We start from the raw sequence: 21888 nt of genomic DNA on the forward strand, positions 1-21888 counted from the left end.
GTTCCTCACGTATGACACAGTCCTACTGATGCTTTTCCCCGAGGGGTCCTGGGAAGGGGAGGATGAGGAGGTTGGGGTGAGCTGACATGTGAGCAGTGATGGGAGGGGGACAGAGGTTTGTTCCTCCCCCCAGGGAAGAGCTGGAGTCCCACAAGGCCCAGGTGCAGGAGGAGTGAAATCCCTGCCCTGGGCTCCTCACCACCAACTCCCTCTCCCCACACAGGAGGAGCTCTCCAATGTCAACCTCTCCAAGTTCCGCAAGATCCAGCACGAGCTGGAGGAAGCCGAGGAACGAGCTGACATTGCAGAGTCGCAGGTCAACAAGCTCCGAGCCAAGAGTCGGGAGTTTCATGGGAAGAAGATAGGAGAGGAAGAGTGAGGATGTCACGAGGCAGCAAAGTGACCTGAGGGCTGCACAAAATGTGAACCCTCTGTCATTTCCTTCTGCAAGAAGTGTTTATCACCATGTTAATATGTAGAGAATAAAAAATATAGATTCCTTTGCATACACAGCAGAATCAATGCTTTTGATTGTTTCAATTCAATCCTCCAGTTACATAAGTTCGGGGGATTTTCAAATTAAATATTTTGTTTCACTTTAACCTTTGGGTTGCAGCAGAGCTTTACTTATCCCATCTCCAGTATTTCTCCACTGTGTCTTTATACATTACCAAGGAGGGAATAAGACTCATTTAATTTTCATACTGGGAGAGAACCAGGACAAAGGCAGGACAAGTACTTTTTCTGTCTTGGCACGCCAAAAATGTTTTTGCCTCTTTCTGGCTGCAGTACTCAGAGGTTCTCATTGCCGGTCCCATTACCACTTGGGCAAGTGGTATTCAGAGATAAGTTGCCCCATAAGAAAAACATTTGTAGCCCTAGAAGTACCTGGATGTCTCTGAGTCCTTGTGGAGGAACTTAATGCAAAGACTGAGGTGCTGTCCCCTTTGAACAAGGCAGGTGAAGGCCAGGAACTCTAGAGAGTGGCTTGTTACTGAGAAGATTTAAAGGTCAGGCAGCCTTGTTAGTAGCTTCATGCAGAAGTTGTTAACAAACAATTCCAAAACAAAACTAACAATGTATTATTTCGGTAAGAGGACATTGCAGTTTCTTACTTTCTCTGTTAGAACAGGCAATATTAACGCAGAATGTTCCTGTTGTAAATGAAATTGAGATTATTGAACAGCTTGGTAGAAGTGTGAACAAAAGGATAAACCCCAACCAATGTAACATATAGAGCCACCAGAATGAGCTGGGAACTGCTTCAGTACAGTATAGTGTTTTCCAGTATTGAAATATATAAGCTTTTGTGCTAAGGAACAATTAAGAGTTATGTATAGATACAAAAAGCTAAAGGTTTTGATCATGCAAGTGGGAATAATACTGAGAACATTATCACTTTAAAGATACCACAAAACCTAACACTTTACAGAGGAAAAACCACATAGATAATAATGCCAAACTGTGTCCTACCTGTCTGACTCCTGCAGCAATGGTAAGTGGAATGTAGACACTGACTACATTAGGGCTGGACAGAGAAGAAACAAGTCACAAGCACACAATGTGTGCTGCTCTGAAGTCTTAAACAAGAGGCTATTTCCTGCAAGGTAAGAAGCAGAACTTAAAACAGGGAACCGCTGTTGTGGCAGCACTGGACCCAGGCATATCACAGAGCTGCCAAGGGCAGGTTCTACATGCAGATATCATTTCCCATTTTCCCATTGTACAGAGACTTGGCTCTCTCACACTACAGGGACACTTATGAGTCCCTCAAGGTTCCTGGACAGCTCTACATTGCTACATTTCCAGGGAATACTTCAAGGAGACGTGAAACTGCTGGGGAAGGGAGCTGGAGCTGTTGGAGGGGAGGTGGGAAGGAGACAGAAGAAAGGAAGCCTTTTGCACTGACACAGTTGTTTTGCAGCAACAGCATTCAGGACTGGGAGGTCCTCCTCCTCCCAGACGCGCTGAGGTATTCACACAAGGAATCCTCCCATGTTATAACTAAATATGGAAGCAGTTTGCTGGGCAGCAACTAAATATATTTAGGAAAAGGTGACGCCCTGTGTTGACTCCTGTGTCACTGTAAGTGATGCTCCTCAGAGACAGCATCTCTATGTGTGAAGCTGTGAAAACTGTATCCGTGACAGTGAGATCTGGGCACCAAAGAAGGAAAACCTTGGATACCTTTTTAAACCTGCTGACTGATTAGCAAGTATCACAACAACTTGGGGAACCATAAGTTGATGCCGAAAATCCCTGCTCCCTTTGGACAATGTTATAATGACCCTCCAAAATGAACAGCCTGGTCTGACTGTGGAAAAATCATGATGCACTTGGAGCACTTGAAACTGTTGGGGCTCATCTCTCACCTGATGGCCCGAGGATTTATTCCTAAATGCTCACCTGATGAAAGGTAACATTGCAGGTTCCTTAAATGACAACACCTTGGGCCAATTATCTGCTTCAAATGGCATGTGTGGGAAAGGCTGAGAAGTCCCACACGTTGCACTGGGCTGACCTGGCCTTGCCACCAGCCATCCTGGAAAGCTTGGCTAAGGACTTTTTGGAATCAGAGTGGAATATTAGAGGGAGGGTTAAGGAAAACCAGTTTCTCCTCACTTTGTGATTTGCTGCCTTAGCTGGAGAACAGGAGTCATTTTGCATCAACACACTATTTCTGGAGTCAGACTGCTTGTGCCCTGAAATGTGCTGATGCAAAGGTAACTGATCTTGGGAAAAACATGGGCCCATTGCAGGCATAAAGGAACATCTCTAAGAGAAGGTTTAAAACAGATGCAGCTGATGAGCTCCACTAAAGCTGCTGCCTCATGTGGAGTATGGAGTTTTCTGACCTTAAACAGCTTGGCCATGAAAGATAGGAGGCATCAATCTTAGAAGAGGCACTAAAATGTGCCTCTGACCTTAAGAAAGAAGTTCCTTACAATAATCACAGAATATTCTGAGTTGGAAGGGACCTGCAAGGATCATTGAGTCCAACTCTTAAATGAATGGCCCGGACAGGGATCAAACCCACAACTGGGCATTAACCATTACCATGCTCTCACCAACTGAGCTGATAATGCCAGATCCAGCTTTCCAGTTCTCCAGGTACTCACTGTCCGTGCCCTCAGGCCACAAGAACAGTGCCTTGACCAGAAAGGGCTTTCCTCCCCAATGACAGAAAAGGAGGGGACCAGAGAGCAAAAGAGGGAAAGGAACAGAGACACAAAGGAGGGAGAGGGAGGAGAGAAGAGGATGAGGGGGGTCAGGAGCAACTGAGAGAAAGAAATTGAGAAAGAGAATGAAATGCAGAAAAAGACAGAGAAAAGAGGGGAAGGGAGGAAGAGATTGAGAAAGATTAAAAAGAAAGCAAGACTGGGAAAGAAAAATTGAGGTGGGGAACAAGGAACTGGATGAAGGAGAGGGGAGAAAGAGTGGAGATGGAAGGAAGGAAAAAAGAAAAAGAGAAAGGAAGAGAGCAATCAATTTAACATCGTTTGGCTGTTGGTACCTGACCCTGGACTTCAACTCTGCTGCTTTTGATCATCTGAGAAAGTGTTTGCAAGTTACAACATCAGCCCTCTTCAAGTATCTGGGTCACAGCGTGAGTAGCTGCTGTTCCCAGGGGCTGAACAGTGGCTGCATTGGCCAGAGGTGTGATAAGAAGAACAAAGGGATGCAGGGAGAGACTGTAGCAGCTGTACCTACAGTCTGCAGAAGGGGAATCCTCCCTGCTCTTGTGAACCCATTGTCCACTCACCCATTTCATGCCCATTGCCCTACAATGGCTGTCTTGATGGGTCACAGAATGCCCCAAGAAACAGATCTGTTCTCTGAATCTCTGCTTTGTCCTGGCACCGAAGGAGGGGCAGGCAGGTTGTGTCTGGTGCATCCTCACACCCCAAGTCCTTGTGAGCAGTGGCGTTGAAAGAAACAGCTTAAAACACTGAACTAGGGGCACCTTGGGATAGCAGAAGTGCTGGTGGGGACTGGAAGGGCAGGTAGAGTGTAGAGACAGAATGTGGAACAGGTAGAGTGTGGTATAGGTAGTCTTTGGAGAGCAGAGAATGGGTTCACACTTTGGGCCTTCCATTGACATTCGACTACTTTGTAAGCTGGTAATGGTTTTAGGTAGTGATATGGTTTGAAGCTGGCTCCCTGCCAAGTCTCCAAACCTTACCACCAGAAGTCCCGTTCCCCCCCCCCCCAACCTCAGGGAGAAGAGGGAGAAAAAAACTAAGAAAAAACCCGAAATGAGAGAGAAACAAGTGAGATATATAAATATATTTACACTTATATACAATTTCACAAGGGAAAGGGAAGGGGGAAGGGAAAAGGAACAAAACTAAAATAAAATATATAGATATCCCAAGATCCAATATCCCACAACTAAGAAGTTAGCAAAGAAAAACAGCTCACTACTCCCCTGGGACAACTGAGAGCCGCTCCGGAACGATCGCCAGCAACCTCTGTCTCCCAAGGTCGACAAGGCCTAACCAGGCCTCGCTCCCCAACACAGCAGACTCAACAGCAGGGAACCTGCACCTCCAAGCCGCCGGAAGGAAAGAGAGCGAAGGCCTCTCTTCTTATAATCTGGTTTACGTAAAAATCGTAGGGAATACTGGGTAAATCTGGACCCTTCCTTGGTTACAAACTGGTCACCAAGGAAGGCCTAGCCCAAACCACCACAGTAGAGTCCTTATTTTAATGAAGGAAGATATGATCCTGGACTGCATCCATAAGGTATTACTAGCACAGTTAAAGAAGTGATTATCCCACTCTCTCAACAGTTGTCAGGCCTCTTGTGCATTACTGTGTCCTGTTATGATCTCCGTAGTTCGAGAAAGACATGGACAGAGGAGTGGGTCTAAAGGAGACCACAAAGATTAAGTACTGGAGAACCTACCTTATGAGGAAAGAATGAAGGAGTTAGGTTTTTTTCTCCCTGGAGAAGAAATGGCTCAGGGCATACCCTCATCATAGTTTTCCAGTACTTAAAGGGTGTGTCAATGAGGGCAGAAGCTCTGAGCCACATGGCAAGGACAAAGGGTAGTGGGTGCAAGTTACACTGGGAGAGGTTTATTCTTGATTTATGAAAGAAATTATTACAGTCAGAAAAAACATTCATTGGAACAATCTTCTTAGAGAAATAGATGGCCTAAGGCCAGTCTCCATCACTGGAGGTTTCCACAAGGTGACTGAACAGGTGCTAGATAGTCTCACTTAAATTCCCTTTCCCATGAAAGTCTGGGCCAGATGATCTGTTGAGGTCCCTTCCAACCTGAGTTGTTCTACAATTCTATGATTTTTTGAGATTTTTCATACAGAAGGTTGTTGCAAAAGTGATGCAATGTCTGCCTAACTTCCTTTTATAGCCTCAAAAGAGTCAGGCTTGAAAATTAAGCTAATATACTTCCATCCAAAGATATTTGAATTTCTATTATACATGAATCATACCTCATAATCTGGTTGTCTTCTCTTTCTAATACTAAACTTTGAACACTGATTTCTGTAATTTCTGCTTTGCTTTCCGACATCACAGACATTTGCAGGCATTATTCTTCTTCCCACTGGCTTCTCAGTCTTTCCACCCTACTAATCTTCTATGTCACAGGAGCTCCAGTGTGTGGTGAAAAAAGTATCCTCTATATCATCCTCATCTTTTTTTAAGACAATGCTCAGGTGTTATCCTCTCATGTTTGCTGTTCTGGTAGGAGGAGGATGATTAGACAACTGTGATGCACTTTCCAGAACATCCAACATCCCAACATCCCAGCTCACAGTTTCTACCTTCCTCTGCTCAGTGAAATGACACCTTCCCCTTAACTGCAGATTACCTGTCACTGTAGCTTTTCAGGAAGCTATTTGGAATCCCTGTTGGAAAAGAACAGCATCACCTTTACAAAAACGTAACTTCCAACACTCCATACCAGGAGAGGTAACTGCTTTGATTTCCGTGAATTGAAGCAAGGTCACAACCACAGCAACCACTAAGAACAGAGGGACAGGACTTAAAGAAAGAAAAGCCACACATTCACACAAAAAAACCCCAAAACCCAAAACAAAACAAAAAGAAAACACATAAACAAATAAAACCCAAAACAAACAAAAAACCCCTGCCCCTCAAATTTCACCAACAGCACTATCCTGGGGCTTGTGTTCTAGGTCCGTGGATTTGGGGTTTTAGCTCACATGTCTCATAGCCCATGCAATGAACATCCTGAGCTGCTTTTCATCCCAGAGGATGCATTCAAGGCCCTCATTAATGATTATTAGTAACTTTGTTCCAGATTTCAGTTCGTGTTTCCCACTACTTCTTTTTCCTGGGCCAGCATAGATTTCTCCATTAAGCATGTCTAATAGATCTCCAAAACACATTCCTTTGCCAGGCAACACATCATGTCAGCCACAGTATGACACACAAACAGCCTGCAAGAAATACACTTTACTTCAGTTTGATCTGATTCTTATTGATTTTTATAAGCAAAGTATGTCCTTACCATTGCCATGGTCGAGTACCCAGCTATGTCTTAACAGAAGGGTAAGGATGAGAAGTTTTGCTCTAGCAGATTAGAACATCAGCATTTCTTTTCAGCATGTGCTAACACTCCTGGGAGCTCTCGTTTTACACAGAGGGCAGCAGAAATGCTGCTGCCATAGAGCCTGAATATTCCACGTCAGGCAGTTAATTGGAGTCCACAGGGTACACTGATGCCTCCAGAATGCCCTGCTCATGCTGAGAGTGTGGCTGAGAGGAACTGAGAGGAAGATACTGAGAGGAACAACAACACTGCCAAGCTGCAAATCCCAGGGGGAATGTTTTTTAACAAAATATCTGATGTATCAGACAATTCAAAGAACTACAAAACTCAAATGGAAATATTGCTATGTTTGTCTGTGCTGTCTGTGAACTCTTTGATGCAACTTATTGCACAGCAGATACATTATCTGCTCGTTTGAGTGTTCAGCACAAATATTTCTGACAGCTTCAATATTAACCTTGAAAATGACAAAAAATATCACTAAAGAGTGATCCTATTAGCTGCCTCATTGGGACTAATCTGCTGCAGTGTGAGAAAAGGTTCTAAAAGCTGTCTTGTCTCAAGCACCGATATATGTCTGTATATATGTCTATATACTACTGGAACCAGTTGCCCAAGGTGGCTGTGGATGCCCTCACCTTGTCAGTGTTCAAGGCCAGCTTGGGTAAGGCCTTGAGCAACCTGATCTAGTGCAAAGTGTCCCTGCCTATGGCAGCATGGATTTGGGACTAGATGATCTTTAAAACCCTTTAAGATTCTTAAGACCCTTAACATTCTATGATTCTGTAATTCTGTGGTTTATATGTCCATTATAAGCATTCTGTGAGCAGAAGACCTGTGTGAGAGAAACACTAACAACTGAAGTATGAAAATAGCACTAGAGGAAAATAAGCAGAAATTCTAAATAATTTGTGCTGGTTTCTACTTCAGAAAGGAGGAAGTTTCCAGAAAGAACATCTATTAATAGAGAAAAATGCATGGAACTCTCCTAACTTAAGTTCTTCACTGGATACTTCAGATTGTAGGAGAAAATATTGAACAGTAACACATCTGTCGCATCAAATTTTATATACAGAGAAACATGAATTTTTTTTTTTAATTTTTATAGAAGTGACCTGTTATTTAAATAATGTTTAGTAGCAACAAAATAAAATGTTGTACCTGTGTTACTGAACTTCTGAAACTCTTCTGATTGTGGGGAAGTAGATCCATCTGTCTGACGTCTGTGTAAGACAAACTGGTAGAAACCAGAATAAGACCAGAATTTGAAAGTGAAAGCCATGTCTCACAATGCATTTGACTATAAAAGATTGCACAGGGATATGGAAAAGAATGGCCCAGTCAATACAGTATGATGAGATTTTGGAAAGCATACAGATGCTTCTTCATAACATGGATAAAAGTTGCTAGTTGACTGGAAAGAAATATTTACCTTTTAAATGAAAAGACATGACATGAATTATGGAAATAAATGCCTAGATGAAGTGAGAAGCCACTAGCAGAATCCCACAGAGATTTGGGTTAGGACCTGTGTAGCTCAACATACATAATGGCCTGGGAAAAAAGGACTTAAGAAAATGACAAAATCATAGCAAGACTTGCATGTGACACAAAAATTGCAGGGAATGTCATGATACAGAATAACTGGATGATTGTCTAACAGGTCAGCTGAAATTTAGGCTAGTGGTATTTAAGATTTATAAGTTAATAATTTCTCTACATCCCAAAGCTGTTGTTTTTCCATGAAGAAGTTCTCTGTATATTTATAAAGGTTTTCTGAATTGACAGTTCAAAAAGCAGATTGACAATACAGATGGAAATACAGGATTTTTATGGAAATCACTGATGAAATATGTGATGGTATAATTCCTTCATGTGCCCAAAGCTTGAACAATGAATTTAGTTTTGGTAATCAGACTACTAAAGGGTGCAGAGGAAGGTCTCAAGTAATATCAGAAACAGAGAACTGCCCTCACACAAGTACCTCTTCAGATGGAAGAAGAGATGACTGAGGGAGGGTGTGATAGACATCTATAAAATCAACAGCTGTGCAGAGAAGGAAAAGATAAATAGGTTGTGTCACATAGATAGAAAGCAACCAGCAGCCAATAAACTTCTTACAATGTTAGTAACACCATCATGCTTTTCTGCATTTCTTTGACAGCTGCTACACAAGGGAACAGCACATAAATTTTCCCGTGCCATGTGTTACATATAAAACTGCTCCCTGTGTGACAGTTCAGAGTGTTTAACTGCAGTGCCTCTGGGAGACAAAACGGGATGTCTGTGCCAGCCTGTGGCCCAACTCTGCACCCAGGAGACTCTCCTGCCAAGAACCTCTGCAGCCTCTGCAATTGCCAAGGGCCACGGCGTGTGTGGTGACGGCACACATCCCCTCCTTCCCAGAGTCACATGGAGTTACCAAAACTGGCATCACCCTTTCAGCAAGACAGGACAGGCCAAGGTTGCACATTCCTTTTGTGAGAAGGTCCTAGTGAGTTCTTACCAACCCTGCTGGCTTGTGGCACTTAGGTCATCAGGTGAGGTACTGAAGAAAGATATTAAACAGTGGGATATGATACTCCAGGTATGGTTTGACACTTGTACTGTTTGACACTTCCTACCCCTTCTACTAATGGTCTTGGCTCCAAGGATGGGAGACAATCGATAATGCAGAGTATGCAAATACACGGCTCAGGCAAGAACAAACCTTAGACTACAAAGAACAGTGCACTGGAGATGTGCTACTGAGAAGTGCTTACCCTGCCCAGGGTATCCTTAAACATTCTTCTTCCTTCAGGACACATCCACATTAAACACCTTAGCGTTTCCACCACGCAAGATATCAGCTCCTAACTCATACATGCATGCATGGTTCCTTCTCTAGCAAGACAAAGCATCTGCTTCCCATCAAAACAGAACATTACTGCCCATCAAATCCTGACAACCTTTAAGATTAATCACATTCTACTCTGTGGAGTTTTCTCTGGGCTGGGAGTTACATTTAGGAAGTCCAAGGCTCAGGCACATGTAGTGAAAACCCTCTATCAAAAATATAAGTAAACTTTCACAACAACAAAGGCAATTTCTTTCTGTAGTAGCGTCTGCCTGTAGGCAAAAGAGTCAAAGTTTCCCTACATCCCCTATTCTGTCTGAACCACATTCTTGTTCAAATGTGGACTGACTAAATGATCCAGAATGGCAAGAAATTCTCAGTGAGGCTGGAGAAGATTCTCACACCATCACTGAAGTCATTCCAGCCTTCGATGCCTCTGTGAATCCCAAGATTTCAGTGTGCTACCTATTGAAAACTCCCTTTTCTGGAGTGTCTCTGATGCAGTGCTCCTGTTGTGGTCATTACAGTGACCAGGCCAGAGTTCAACATTCGGTGGGGCCAAATGACAAGCTGGGGAGAACTTCTGTTCTAGTAGGACCATACTTTGAGGTGATACCTGCTCAGTCCCCCTCCAGGAACGATTTAAAGAGTTGCCTTCATACACCACAAGCGCATATCATGTAGGGGCTGGAGGAAGACCTGGGAATGGCAAAGTCTGGGGAAGGAATGACTGTCCAGAGGGTTGGGAAACACACCGTGACATTCAACAAGAGCTAACACTGCAACAGAATCCACACTATAAGGAAAAGTGAATGAAAGGCAGTTTGTCAAAGGCAGGCCAAAATATCTTTTTCAGATAAGACTGTCCAGGCAAAGGAGCTGTGGCATTCCTGATCTAGCTGAACCAGAACAGCCAGGATCTGGAACAAATCCAGCAGAGAAACTGCTGTTAAGGTGGAAAACAGTCAGGTATTGAGCACTGGGAGGTGGGGAAAGAAGTGTTTCCCACCCAACAGCCAGCCTGCCAGCTCAAAATATTCTGGCAGTGTCTGGACAACAAGTGAGTGACAAGCACATTTGGCAAGTTCCTCTGGTTGACCTGGCTGGGAAGGCACCACATCCCTATTTCTTTCCCATATGAGCCATATGTGCTACTTACTCAGTGCTGACAGGGTGGAAGCTTGATGAAAAGCAAATAAGTCAAAATAAAAGAGAGAGAAACAAACCAGAACAGTGGGTTTGTAATCAAAGTGTCCAGCCCAATATGTCATCAGAAGACTATTGGCACAGGGGAGACAGATTTGTTCATTTTTTCAAAGTGAAAACCACTGTCAAGTGTACTTTTCTGAGTGAAATTAAGATGTGTTTGCACACACTGTCAGGTGTCAGCGCAGGTAGCAGAAGAGATGGGAGGGCATTTGGTTCAAAGCAGTAGCTGGTGTAGAAGGTGTGTGCAGGCACTGCTATACATTGACACAGGGCCTGGAGCCCAGGGGCTCCTGCTCTAGAGCCAGGACACCCCTTTGTTTGCACTGGCAGCAGCCAAGCACAGTCAGTGCCAGTCCAGCCACTGCTTGTGGCTCTGGGCAGAGCGCACACCTGGCAGGCAAAGTATTCTGTGCATTCATGGAGTGGATGGAAAGCCGCTGGAGCCAGGGCTGGCTGGGGCCTCTCCTTGTCTGGGCAAAGCAGCGCAGGCTGGGCTCGGTGATACTGGTTCCAGGTAATGCTGGCGCCAGGTAATGCTGGCTCCAGCTGAGAGTTGCTTCAGACTGACATTGGTTTTGAATTTGGCAAGTGATCCATGTGATGTACCTGAGACAGAGCCTGGGGAGGCAACACTCCATAGGATGGATTTGCAGGGATCTGTTCCACCTAAAAGCAAGTGTGTGGCTCACCAGTGTCCCTTGGGTGCTGGCCAAGGCCAGAAGCGAGGAGCAGATCTGGAGGAAGTACATTAGGCTGGCACATCATGGAGAGGGGAGATGAATGGCTGGGACTGATGGCAGGCCTGAAACACGTTCCACTGCCTTTGGGGGTTCTGAGGGGCCAGCAAAGCATCCTATCAGAGGCCGGAGCAAGCAGGGTGGCACAAATGTGTGGCAGACATAGTGACTCTGCAGCACATTGCCTCAGGTCTGAAGCAGAGCAGAGGTTTGGTGAGCAGCTCCTATATCAGGTCACTTGAGGCTGAAGAATGTCTTGTCCCTCCAGTAGATTTGGCTGAGACTGTACAGAGTATTTCTGAGGAGGTGTCATCAGGGTCTTATACTGTGCCAGTACCATGTCAGCTCATGCACTCAGCATCATCTTGCCTCTTGGTGAAGGCTACAGCACTCCTGTGACTTCCTCTGATGCCCTGAACTCTCTCTCTCAGGCCTTGCTGCTAACGAGTTCTTATCTTACTTCAGAATTTATATAGGAGAGTAGTATTTACTCCATTATCACACAGCTCATATGGATCAAGTTATCATCTCCACTCTCATTTTAGCCTTCAGTAGACACATATTTCAGGAAAATCAGAATTTTGCTTCTAGGAAGTGATTTGTGCCTTATTTATGCCAGAATGCTCTTCAAGCATGGTGATTGCAACGTCTCAGTTCCTCAAAATAGAAAAAAATGCCTACTTTCTTACCCAGAGATTGCAGTCAAATTAACACCAAATTAACACACAGTTTTTACATGTCCTCATTTCAAGCTGGAGAAAATATGCCCCCGCCTGGGAGGCTCCATTTCTTAACATTAACTTGTTCCAGCTTTTTTTGCAAATACATTCTCAGTATTGAATTCTCTGAATCTATCATGATTATATTTATGACCAATACCATGCATTTTTGCCCTAACATAATTACTACTTTTCATCTCATCTGTAACCTTATTCTTTATGTTTTCTTTCTGTCATTAAGAGCAGGAAGCTTAGTTGTGGCTCTCCAACAGCAACACCTGCCCTCTTTTTTTCTTCTTTATTTTTCTTTTTTTTTTTATTTAAGACATGTCTGTAGACTTCAGACTTGCAGAAATAACTTTGTGAACTGGGTTTAAGCAAGTGTAGAGACAATTCCATTACATGACTTCTGAGGTACTATTGATCAGGCCTCCAGTTCCAGGGGTGGCTGAAGACCTTGTGTGCATTGCCCCATCATTGTCCTGTAGAGGCAGAGCCTTTTTAAAGTGTCAAGAACCACTGGCTCTTCTGGGAGATTTAGAAAAATAAAGACACTACGTATAGCCCTATGTCTACATCTCGGTCAAATCTCCATGTCCTTTACTGTGCTGAAACTGTAGAACTATGATTTTCTTTTTTTTTCTATTTTTAACCAGGTCACAAAACAGAACTTTTGCTATGGAATATAGTAGGTTTTGCACTAAAGTGATGTACATGTTCCTCTGGTATACAACTATCCAGTGCTAGGAAATCGACAAATTCATAGTATAAAAATTGGGTTTAGACGTAAAAATAAAGATACTGTCACGGACTCAGAAAATCTCTTAGCAACACATCAGAGAGGCTGTGGGAATGTTCTCAGCAAGATCTCTACATACTTATTTTCACATATTCTAACTGAGAATCTCTTCTTGGCAAGTGTTAGGGACAAGATTCTAGGCTAGGAAGATCTTGATACAGCTATTCTTACGTTTCTTCACTGGGGAAACTTCCCTGTCCAACCCTCCAGGAGCTCCTCTGTCAGTCACACTCTACCACCTGAGCTGGGTCCAAGGCCCCTGTGCAGCTGCTCCCCCCCCACACACAGAGTCAGGCCTCACCGGCTCCACCTCAGATTTCCCAGAGCAGAATCTCACACATCCTGATCCTCAATTTAATCATGGTGCAATAACAAAATAACAGTTTGAGCTGCTGCCTCTGAGGAGGGACCCCAAACAAAGAAACCCCTGGGCTTTTATGCCCTCACAGTCTAAGCATGGTAAAGTCTGGGTGTTGTTGGCTCCTGCTGTGCCTCTGAGGGTCCCTCACCTGGCTGGGCCACAGCTCCCTGGCCCTTTGGTCAGCAGTTTGTCGGCAGTTCACATCCTCTTGACTCAGGCTCCGTCTCCCCAGAGCCGAACCTGCAGTTCCACTGCAGCTGCATCCTGAGAAACCTGCACCAAATGTATTCCTCATCACACTCCTATAGTATGAACAACCACTAGGACTCCAGTGTGCCAAGGGGAATGTCAAGGGATCAGAGACAAGCACTCTTGAGACATTTCCACTTCCTTGCACAATTCAATCTGCACTAAAATATGGCCTCTTACTCTCAGACTCTTTTCAATAATCACAGAACATGGGTGAGAAGCAGTTGGATTACAAGCTGTGGGAGAAGGTGAAGCAGCTGCCTGATCTGGCTCCGGGTGTCAACTAGCTCTAGGTGGCCCTGCTCATGGAGAGGGCTTGGATCAGGTTCTGTCATTCTGTGATCTTCTCATGAAGGATCTGTTTTCAGGATGCCTGAGTTCCCTTTCCCCCACAGGGAATATCAGCACTCCAGTGCTTGCCCAAGCTGCATTCTGAGCATAACAGTCTGTTTCCATGCATGTCTTTCATTTTACCTCTTCTCTTTCAGCTGGGCTGTGTTTTTCTTCCAGCCCTATAGAGATATATGGAAACAGGAATGGCAGAAAAATAAAGAGGAGGAAGGCCTGGGAATGGTAAAGTCTGCCATTTGACAGGAATCACTTGTTTTTCTTTTTGCTTCGAAGTTTGTGTTATATTTTTCATAAGAAAGGACTGACGCACTCTTTAAGCACCTTTTTCCCAGGTGCATTTTATAAACATGGTAACTCAGTGCTGCCCCAGTACTATTCCACTGTACACAACTCAATTATGCAAGTGTGGAAACATGAAAAAACAGTGGTAGCTACATTTCTGTGTATAACAGTGCAGATCCTCCCTAACATTTAACAGAATTTAACTCCACTTAACAGAACTGCAAGATGAAAGGAAACATTGCTCAAATTAACGAATCAGTTTCAAGTGATAAATGTTACGCCTTTCTTTTTTCAGCAGGTTTAGGAAAAAACCCTAAATGCTTGCTGTGTCAGTGTCACAAATTAACCTGACTTGACCTTTCAACCTCTCTGACTCCAGCTGAACCCAAAGAAACACTTCCTCAAGATGAGGCGTGCCAAAATGGCAAATTGTATCTGCATACAGTGGGACATCTCACTTCTCTCCAACTCCTCCCTTTTCAGGACTGAATGAAAATGAAGAGCAGGGGGAAAAATAGGGAGAACAAAATCTCCCTTTTTCATCAGACATAATCTGTTGCACTTTCTCAGTAGATTGTCACAGTTATCTTACTAATACCTAAGTTTATCCAATGGGGAGTGTGCTGGTTTTCGTGGGGATTAATTTTCCTCACAGTGGATGGAATGAGGCTGTGTTTTGGGTTTATGCTGAACACAGGGTCGATAATATAGGGATATTTTTGTTATCACTGAGCGGAACTTACACAGAGCCAAGGCCTTTTCTGCTTTTTGTACTGCCACGCTGGAGAGGGGCTGAGGGTGCATGGGAGACTGAGATGGGACACAGCCAGGACACGTGACTCCAACTGACCAAAGGGATATTCCAGACCATATGACATCATACTCAGGATATAAAACTGGGAAAAAAGAGGGGAACATTTGGAGTGATGGCATTTGTCCTCCAGAGTAATTGTTACATATGATAGGGCCCTGCACTCCTGGAAATGACTGAATGTCTGCTGCCCATGGGAAGCAGTGAATTAATTCTTTGGTTTGCTTTGTTTGCATGCACAGCTTTTTCTTTCCCTATTAAACCATTTTTATATGCACAATTTTTCTACCTTTTTCCCTTCCCCGATCCCACTGGGGGTGAGTGTGTGAGCAGCTGTGCAGGGTTTGGCTGATGGCTGGGGTTAAACCATGACAGGGACATAAACAGTGACTGACAGGGACAGACAGCAGCTATGGCAGCTCTATGCTCATCAATCTGACTGAATCTTCCCAGGAAAAGATGAGAAAGCCACAATCACTTTTTCAAGCACAACTAACAGAAGTCCTTCACATATGAGGCCTTTGGGATTCCTGAACTTCTGCAAAATGTCAGAGACAAGACAGGAACCTGACCTGGCATAGCATGTAGTACCAGGGAAGAATGAAATGAAATACTAGTTACGCTTTATGAAGAAATGACATGTTTCAGGTACAGAGAATTCCTTGGGCTTGACACTGCAAGACAAAGCAGAAAAATGGGTTATGGGGTTCATCTAACCAAAATGGTGTCAACCATAATATTCTGAGGGGGGAAAAGAGGTTGTAAAGCAGAAAAGCTTAAGGCAAAACTATTCCTATGTAGAGTGAATAAATGATCAGGGTGTGATACAGGGAGTAAATGCTGATGGCAGCATATACCATTGGTAGGCGAAAGGGTGCATTCAACATGCAGCAGAAGGCCCTCGGTGAGATGATTACTCCCCTGGAAATATTTGTACTTTCTCCGCAGCTTTCAAGGCGACACCTAAAGGATTTCCCTTTGCTTGGAAAGCAGTAATTCCAGATAGCTCGAACTTCAGAACACTAGTGATAGTAACCCATCTTATCCATACTGTTTCATAGAATCCTGAAGTTTGGAAAAGATCTTCAAGATGACCAAGTGCAACCGTCAACCCAGCACCATCACCATGTTTTTACTAAACTGTGACCTCAAAGTGCCATATTCACGTTTTCTGAACACCTCCAGGTGACTTCACCGCTTCCCTGGACAGCCTCTTCCAGGGCTTGACAACCCCTTCCACAACAAAATTTCTCCTAATATCCAATTTAAACCTCTCCTGGTTCAACTTGAGGCTGTTTCCTCCTGACCTGTCACTTGTTACCTGGGAGAGGAGACCAAATCCCTCTTGTAGTTGTAGAGAGGGAGAGCCTCCTTTTCTCCAGGTTGAGCCCCCCCAGCTCACTCAGCTGCTCCTGGTGTTCCAGACCCTTCCTCAGCTCTGTTCTCTTCTCTGGACATGCTCCAGCCCTTCAATACCTTGCTTGTCACGAGAGGCCCAAAACTGACCCCAGGACTGCAGGTGCCTCAACAATGCCCAGCAAAGGGATGGTCACTGCTCTGATCCAGTTGGCCACACTATGGCTGGTACAAGCCAGGATGCTGTTGGTTTTCATGCCCACCTGGGCACCCACTGGCTCATGTCAACCAGCACCTCCAGGTCCTTTCCCACCAGCAGCTTTCCAGCCCCAGAGTTTACTGAAGTCTAGGTGATGACATCCACAGTCTTTCCCTCAGCCAGTAAGAGGGTCACCACTTCCATTCAGTTTATTTCAGCTTGCAAGACATCATCTGCCAAAACTGTTGAAGCACCTGGTCTCTCTGCCTCTCAGTCTTTCCAAAGCCTCCAGGTCTTTTGTGCAAAACATGAGGCAAAGGAAGCTATTGATCCATATATCCCTCATTAACAAGAGCTAGCTTCTTGTTCCCTATTTTCTGACCCTGAAAGGATAGATGTTTGTTGTGCCTAGATGGTAGGAGATGCATATTTATGTTACTTTACAACCATGTAGTTCATGCTGAGGAACAAAAATGGCATTGACTCCCTTCAGTTATGCAAGATGCTCATGGGTAAAACAGCCAGGTGCTGCAAGATGTGAAAAACACTGAAGTTCTTGTTCATTTAGATCAGATTCTGAGCCAAAGGGATCTGCAAAACAGCACTTATTCTTTGTAGCTAATAATTGAGTGATGCCTGGAACAATGTCAGTGAACAAGTAATAGAGAATGTCCAAGTACATAAAATAAGAAACAGCTCCAACTGTTTATGCCACATCTGGTGGACTGGACAAGCGCCATTCCAATGGCGTAAGACGTGATAGGCTAAACTGCTCCGCAGTCAAGACAGGCACCCCCAGGCATTGTTCCATGGATAGGAGCTCTGTCTAATGTCAAAGGAAATAGCAAATGGAATAGTAGAGACTGAAACTTAAGCAGACCAGCTGCACTGGTATAATTACTTTTCCTCCATCAGGACACCACTAAGCAAAACAGTATTTGATGCCCTGGAAAACACATCCTGAGTACAGCGGGATCTACAGTCTCTTGGAGGGCACTTTTATCTGACAGATCTGTACTTGATCTGGCACCTGATTTTTCCAAACTGAGCAGTCATGGAAGGCCACTGAGGGCCACTCCTTTCAGCTATCTGTCATGCAAATCAACCATTATTTATATTTATGGGTATCTTGAATACCTCTGTCTTGAGAAAAATTTGTTATTTCACTATTTACTCCATAACCAAGGGGGCCTCTAGTGGTCTAGTGGTTAGGGTGCAGGACTCTCACCGCTGCGACCCGGGTTCGATTCCCAGCCCCCCGGGCAGATGGAGCTCGTCAGCCCTGTGAGGCAATCCATCTAAGAGAAGGTCACTCTAAACAAACCTACGTTCTGAGACCCTCACTGCTACTGTCCAAGCTTGCTTGGCCCCAGCAGATGAACCTCAGGATTAAAGGGTGGGCTCAGTTCAGCGCACGCTGTGTCTCACCTAAAAAATCCACTGCGCAGGCTCGAAGGGTTAATGACCTTTCCCAAATCTTCTCTCGCGAAGACTGGCCATTATTAACTCCATAACCTCTCCAGACAATCTATTCCAGTGCTTAGTCATCCTTACAGTAAAAGAGTGTTTCCTAATGTTCTGATGGATTCTCCTGTGTGTCAGTTTGTGTCCATTGCCTCTTGTCCCTGTCACTGGGCACCACTGAAAAGAGCCTGATTCCATCTTCTTCACACCCCGCCTCCAGTCATTACTATACATGATGAGATCCCTCTGATCCTTCTCTTCTCCGCATTCTCTCAGTTTCAGTTCTCTCAGCCTTTCCCCAAAGTAGAGATGACCCAGTCCCTTAATGATCTTCATAGTTCTCTATTGAAATCTCTGAATTATGTCCCTGTCTCTCCTGTACTGTGGAGCCCAGAACTGAACAAGCACACCAGGTGTGGCCTCACCAGTGCTGAAAGACCACTTCCCACGACCTGCTGGCAACACTCCTCCTAATGCAGCCCAGGACACCATTAGCCTTCTTTGCAGCAAAGTTACTTTGCTGGCTCATATTTAGCTTGGTGTCCACCAGGATCTCCAGGTCCTTTTCTGCACAGCTGCTTTCCAGCTGGGTCATACTGGAAAATCTTGGTGCCTGGAATTGTCCCTCCTCTCCAGGTGCAGGCTCCTTGTTGAACTAGGTGAAGTTCCTGTCAGCCCATTTCTCCAGCTTGTCAAGGTCCTCTCTGGATGGCAGCACGATCAGCATTATCAGCCGCTGCTCCCAGCTTTATGCCATCAGTGAACTTGCTGAGGGTGCATTTTGCCCCATCATCCAGATTACTAAAAATGTTAAACAGGACTGGACCCATATTGATCTCTAGGGTACACCACCAGCTATTGGTCTCCAACTAGGCTTTGTGGCACTCAGCACCATCCCTGAGCCTGGTCAGTTTTCAATCCTCCTCACTGTCTGTTCATCCAGCCCACACTTCAACAGCTTCTCTACAAAGACCTTATGGGAGACACTGTCAAAAGCCTTCCCAAAGTCAAGGTCAACAATGTCCACTCTCATCTACCAAGCCAGTCACTTCATCGTAGAAGGTGATAAGGTTGATCAAGCATGACTTCCCCTTGATGAAGCCATGCTGACTACTCCTGATTTTCTTGTCCTCAAGGTACTGCAAAATGGTTTCTAGGATCAGTTGCTCTAACACCTTCCAAATTGATTCAGGTGAGGCTGACTGGCATGTAGCTCCCTGAACCCTCTCTCTTGCCCTCCTTGATGGCAGGAGTGCCATCTGCCTTCCTTCAGCCTTCAGGCACTTCTGTTAATCACCATGATAGATCAAAGATTATCAAGAGTCACCTCATAGTGACATCAGCCATCTCTCTCAGAACTTGTGAGTGTGTTTCTTCAGGGCCCATGGATTTTGTGTACCCAGTTTGCTTAAGTATTTCCTGACCTGCTCCTCTTCCATCAAGGCCATGTCTGCTTTCTCCCTGCTCTCTGTGCCATAGGTTTCACAAAGGTCTTACTACCAGGATTCAGTACCTCAGACTTTTCCATGTCATAAGCCACCAAGGCTCTGGTCCCATTCAGCAGTGGCCCCACATTTTCCCTAGTCTTTCTTTTGTCACCTAAGCACTTATGTAAACCCTGTTTTTCACATCTTTTGCATCTTTGGTCGGATTAGGGTTGGTTGAACCACCCTAGATCTGGGATTGATTAGCACGGAGAAGGCTCTGGGGAGACCTCACTGCAGCCTTCCAGTACTTAAAGGGACCTTATAGAAAAGAGGGAGAGCAACTTTTTCCATGGGCAGATAGTGATAGAACAAGGGGGAACAGTTTTAAGCTAAAAGAGGACAGTCTTGGGTTAGCTATTAGGAAGAAATTCTTTACTCAGAGGATGGTGAGGCCCTGGCACAGGTTGTCCAGAGAAGATGTGAATGTCCCAGCTGTGAGGGCCCTGAGCAATCTCATCTAGTGGGTGGCATCCCTGCCTATGGCATAAGGGTTGGAACCAGATGGTCCTTAAGGTTCCTTACAACCAAAACCATTCTATGACTATATGATTCAATCCCATTTGGGCTTTGACTTTCCTAAGCTCATCCCTGCATGCTCGGACAGCGTCTCTCAGGTTCCTCCCAAGTTACCTATCCTTGCTTCCACATCCATATGCTGCCTTTTTGTGTCTGGAGTTTTGCCAGGACCTCCTTATTGATCCTCCTGAAATCTTCTTTACCTGAATTACTACTCCATCCTGATCATATGCCTCAATAAAGGCAAACGGTAAAACTAACCATCGTTACCCATAGTTTCACATATTTGAGTCTTACATGTTAGAGCTCTGTCAGCTAAGGATTAAATACTTCTGGCCTTGGAAAAAGCACGTGTCATAGGTTTTCTTGTTCTAAAAAACCAAGTAGGGAATTTTTCTTTCCCCTGTCTCACTGTAAAAGAAAGATGTTGAATGGGGGAGGGTGGTTCGCCTTGGGTGATTGATCCACACAAAAAACTAACTGGCAGAACTGCATTCCCAGCTGATGGCCCTCCTAAGACTGTGGGGAAGGGTGATGAGTTTTTTTTCCTTCTCTCCTGGGAAAACAGCAGCACTTCACTTTTGCCTTAACTCAGGCAAGGTGTGTGTTGGAAAGGCTCCGAGGTTGTTTTGTTCTCGGTCAGGTCATCTGCCTGTTTTATGGCCCCGGCTTGCCTGTACCCTGTTCTGCCCCCAGCCCAGATCTGCTCGGATTTCATCGGAGAGGTTTGACCCATCTGCAGAGGAACCTTTTCAGGGAGGAAGTCACCCTTTCCCTCCTCCTCTCCCTTGTTTGGCAGCGGTTTGTGCCCATCGACAAAAGGGGGGAAATGCTGGCTACAGCCAGCCGCAGATAGTGGGAGTTTTGTGGGAAGAATCCCTTTTTTCCCCCTTTTCCCCTTCCCCTTCTCGGGGAAAATCTCCATTTCCGGCTCCTCCTGCGCCCTGGGGCCCAACAGCGCCCCCTGCTGGTCGTGCTTAGAGTTGCACCAAAGGGCAGAAAGTACCGAACTGTTTCCTTTTGAAGGGGATTTTTGGGTACAGGATTATTGTTTGGTTGGTTTTGTGTTCTCTTGTTCTTCTGCCAATACACATATATCCTTTAATAAAGGGCTGTTATTTTTTCTTTCTCCATACTTCCTCAATTGTAGCCTCTTAATTTTAGATTTACAAATGCTTAGAGGGAGGAGTTTGGTCTTCCTCATAACTCATCCTCCTTAGCAAAACACTTCAGTCTCATTAAACTGAGACAGCACATCTACATATCTCAAGAATATCCTTGATGACAAAAAATTATTCTTGGTGGGAAAAAGTAAATTTAGAATAGCTGTGAGAGAAGTCTGTGATACTTACACTGGAAAAAAAAATACCCATGAGTGCAAAGTTATCTATATAGGAAAAGCAGCCCTAACTATCAAATAGAGTATGGACAGTGTTCAGATTCATGGTAGTGCAGTATTAACATTGCATGTTGTCAGATCATGGGAGAAAGAATGTAAAACTAGAAACTATAGAGGATAATGTCAGAGATAATGAGAACTAAATAGTGATTTCTGTATAAGGAGAGTTAAGATAGATTAGTACTATTTGCCTTGTTATGTGAAGAGGTGTTGTTGATTCTTTTTCTAGTGTGTAGTGGTTTGGACCTTGGTTTTTCCCCAGAGGCTGAAAAGTGGTAGACCCCAAGGGGTGGAAACCCCTGGAAGTTTTGAAGTTTTGCCCAATGGGCGCTCCTGCAAAAATGTAAACATATCACAAGCTCACCGGAAGAGATGAGTTGTAGTTGGGGTTGTTGGTGGAGAGGTGGCCATGTTGTAGAGCCACGAGGAAGGGGCTCGGAGCCCCTCGGGGCCTCCGGGGCCCCCCCAGCCCCAGTTGGGGGCTACAGAGACTTGGAACAGTGCTAGACTGGACTAAGTGTCTGTAGTTATGCCGGGAGATGTTTTTCTCCATGGGCGCAGAGCAGTA

General features: G+C 44.7%; 1 protein-coding gene and 1 long non-coding RNA gene across 2 annotated transcripts in view; one reads left to right on the forward strand and one right to left on the reverse strand.

The window, feature by feature from the left end:
• Nucleotides 1-6591, reverse strand: part of LOC108507733 — a 21073-nt gene extending 14482 nt beyond the window's left edge. The window contains exons 1-2 of the long non-coding RNA XR_001878248.1: nucleotides 6504-6591; nucleotides 5841-5877 (exon numbers count right to left, since the gene is read on the reverse strand). This is a non-coding gene — a long non-coding RNA (uncharacterized LOC108507733). The remainder of the gene's footprint in view (nucleotides 1-5840; nucleotides 5878-6503) is intronic.
• LOC108507719 (myosin-4-like) overlaps nucleotides 1-21888 on the forward strand; it is a 127225-nt gene that overhangs the window by 82355 nt on the left and 22982 nt on the right.

Source organism: Lepidothrix coronata, unplaced genomic scaffold (genome assembly GCF_001604755.1).
Source record: "Lepidothrix coronata isolate B3197 unplaced genomic scaffold, Lepidothrix_coronata-1.0 Scaffold267, whole genome shotgun sequence".
Lineage (NCBI taxonomy): Eukaryota > Metazoa > Chordata > Aves > Passeriformes > Pipridae > Lepidothrix > Lepidothrix coronata.